Genomic DNA, 4,011 nt, shown 5'->3' on the forward strand with positions numbered 1-4,011 from the left:
ATATATATATATATATATATATATATATAGTATTTGCATCCATATATTATATGACATATACATATCTGTCTGTCTGTCTATCTATCTATCTATCTATCTATCTATCTATCTGTCTATCTATCTATCTATCTACCTATCTATTTAGATGTACATATATGTAGGTATATGCATATTTACATATACGTGTAAATATATATTTGGGTATATATATATATATAGGTATGTATGTGTATAGGTATACACACACACACATACACACATACGCACAGGCATGCATATATAGGAATTGCATGTCCGTGTTAATACAACCATCTTTATTATTTCAACCAGCAAAGAAATAAAAGAAAAAAATAAAAGAAAGAAAATGAAAGAAATCTATGGCAGTGTTGTTAATAGCAAAACACCAGACTAAAACCAACTGCTTGATAAAGTAGGATTTATATAACTTTGTGGTTACTGTTAAACTATTTTAGATTTATTGATGGAAATAGAATCATTTATAACATCTCTGTGATTGTGTATGTCGTGCTGTATTTGATAAATTTACACCTATTTTTGGCTGGCAGATTTAACGTATGACTAAGAAATAACATGGCTCTCTCAGTAAAATGGATTGAAGTTCCACTGGTCACTACCAACTTATAGGGCGGGTTTATTTCGTTTGATCAACCCCCCCCCCCCCACACATACAAAAACACGCACACACACAATATAATATATATATTATGCTATATATGTGTTCGGACTAAATTTCCCAACCACATGGTTCCGGGTTCAGTCCCACTGCGTGGCACCTTGGGCAAGTATCTTCTACTTGCCTCAGGTTGACCAAAGCCTTGTGAGCGGATTTGGTAGACAGAAACTGAAAGAAGTTCATCCTAACTATATATATATATATATATATATATATATACATATAAATACAAAGGTGAATCATCCAAATCCCAAAGAATTCCTCTCAACACATGGCTATGATGCTCCTCCACTACTTCTGCTTGTGATCAGAGCCACTAAGGGACATGTTCGTCAGCCACTAAGGCTTCGTATATTTTACCTCAGAGTCACTTTGATGGCATGCACTGCTGTCTCACTCAATAATAATAATAATAATTTCAATTTTTGGCACAAGGTCAACAGTATTAAGGAAGCAGGTATGTTGATTACATAAACCCCGATACTTCATTTGTACTTTATTTTAATCGACCCTGTTAAGATGAAAAACGAAGTTGACTTCTGCAGTATTTGAACTCAGAACGCAAAGAACCAGAAATTACCGCTAAGCATTTTTGTCCGGCGTGCTAACGACTCTGCCAACAATTTACTCTATTCACAGCTAAGACATCTTGGTTTCACAACCACCACCAACAATAACAAGTCAGTTAGCCTACAGCACTCAATCATGTACGTCCTATTACGAAGTAAAAATTCGCTACTTGAACCGGAGAGTGTGATTATAAGAAACGGGCGCCAGTAATTTGGTTGGAGAACCATTTTGTCATTTATCATTCCACTAGATTCAATTACCTGTGACTGATTAGTTCAATAATAAATATGTCACAAACAACCTGAAGTGGTTGCTTCGTTCGATCATGATAGCCGGTTTCTCTCACTTCTCTCACTTTCTCTCTCTCTTGTTATTCTCTCTCTGCCACTCTCTATCTCGCATACATACTAACACATATGCACACAGTCGTGCTCACTCACCTGGTTACCTACATACATCCAGACGTATGCATATGTGTATATACATGTGTGTATACATACGTACGTATATATACATGCACGCAAACAAACATACAAACATACATGCATACATATAAACATACATGGACACAGAGGCACAAACATATGCACAGAGATACATATATAAACACAGAGGCATGCACATATATATAGAGATATATGCGTATACATACATACATACATACATATATACGAACGTACACGTTTGGATGTACATGCAAGAGAAAGAGAGAGAGAGAGAGAGAGAGAGAGAGAGAGAGAGAGAGAGAGAGAGAGAGAGAGAGTACTCAATACAAGTGGTAGAGTCTATTGTTTCGAAGCTGATCATTTACTCTGTCGCTACTCAGAGTTTCTTGCTAGGTCATATATATATATATACATATATATATATATATGTATGTATGTATGTATGTATGTATGTAAAAATATGTGACACTTATTCGGTAGACATGGTAAAACTCCGAGTTTCGGATGCCGGGGTGGGAACCCACGCCAACATCTCTTCAGTTATCCGGCCATTGAATTTTCAATGAATTTTCAATGGCCGGATAACTGAAGAGATGGTATTTTGAGAGTTTCCCCATTTCTTTTGGAGAAACATCGTCACTGTTGGTATTGATACGTCGATTAGAAAGCATTTATTAATGATCTCTGACAACTATATTCGGCATATTGGCCTTAATTTTTCTATCTGTGTGTATTGACATATCCCATAGTATGGGTGCTTTCTCATTTTCTGTGACCTTTTCTGGTGTGCACCTGTACCGTATTTTTTCTGTTGTTATTCCATAGTGTTGGCATAGCTTCCAGTGTATATAGGTCCCAGCTCTGTCGTGTCTGTGAATATATTCCTTCTTAGCCAGGACTGGGCAGCCAGAGATAATATGATTTATTGTTTCTTGTCCATCTCCACATATTTTGCATTTACTGTTTATGTTACTTTTCATTGTATGTTTTTGGTAATTTCTGGTGGAGAGGCTTTGGTCTTGTGCAGCAATTAAAAATCCTTCAGTCTCTGCTTTGAGTCCTGAGCTTCTCAGCCATTATTGGGATTTTGCTTTGTATACTTCTTTTCTATTTAATTTAACCTAGTATTTACTGTGTAGGGGCTTTTCTTGCCATCGTTTTATCATGATCCGCTGTTCTGCCAGTTTTAGTTTAGATTTCAGTTGTTTTACAGCTTTTGTTGTTTCTTCTTTTTCTTCGTAGATGTTAGGTACTATGACTTCTTTTAGATCGAACGGGCGTACGTTCAGTCAAAAGCTACGGACGCTCTTCGGCAAAACGGGCGTACGTTGAGACAAGAGCAACGGACGAAGCTCCGTAGCTCTTCGGTCGGACGGGCGTACGTTGAGACAAGAGCAACGGACGAAGCTCCGTAGCTCTTCGGCAAAACGGGCGTACGTTGAGACAAGAGCAACGGACGAAGCTCCGTAGCTCTTCGGCAAAACGGGCGTACGTTGAGACAAGAGCAACGGACGAAGCTCCGTATCTCTTCGGCAAAACGGGCGTACGTTGAGACAAGAGCAACGGACGAAGCTCCATAGCTCTTCTTCTTCTTCTTCTTCTTCTTCTTCTTCTTCTTCTTCTTCTTCTTCTTCTTCTTCTTCTTCTTCTTCTTCTTCTTCCCGACCACCCTTAAGCCGTGTCTCCATGTGTCTCCATGTGTGTATACATACGTACGTATATATACATGCACGCAAACAAACATACAAACATACATGCATACATATAAACATACATGGACACAGAGGCACAAACATATGCACAGAGATACATATATAAACACAGAGGCATGCACATATATATAGAGATATATGCGTATACATACATACATACATACATACATACATACATACATACATACATGCACGCAAACAAATATACAAACATACATGCATACATATAAACATACATGGACACAGAGGCACAAACATATGCACAGAGATACATATATAAACACAGAGGCATGCACATATATATAGAGATATATGCGTATACATACATACATACATACATACATACATACATACATACATACATATATACGAACGTACACGTTTGGATGTACATGCAAGAGAAAGAGAGAGAGAGAGAGAAAGAGAGAGAGAGAGAGAGAGAGAGAGAGAGAGAGAGAGAGAGAGAGGTGCGGTCGGGGTGCGAGTCGGATGAAATGCCAATCCGATTGACGACTACCTCTACATAGTAGTCTGGACCCCCTTGTGGTGTGAGGGCCACCTAGAGCGTGACTGTTCCACCGGGTCCGAC

This window comes from Octopus bimaculoides, chromosome 3 (assembly GCF_046866305.1).
Source record: "Octopus bimaculoides isolate indiv1 chromosome 3, ASM4686630v1, whole genome shotgun sequence".
Taxonomy (NCBI): Eukaryota; Metazoa; Mollusca; class Cephalopoda; order Octopoda; family Octopodidae; genus Octopus; species Octopus bimaculoides.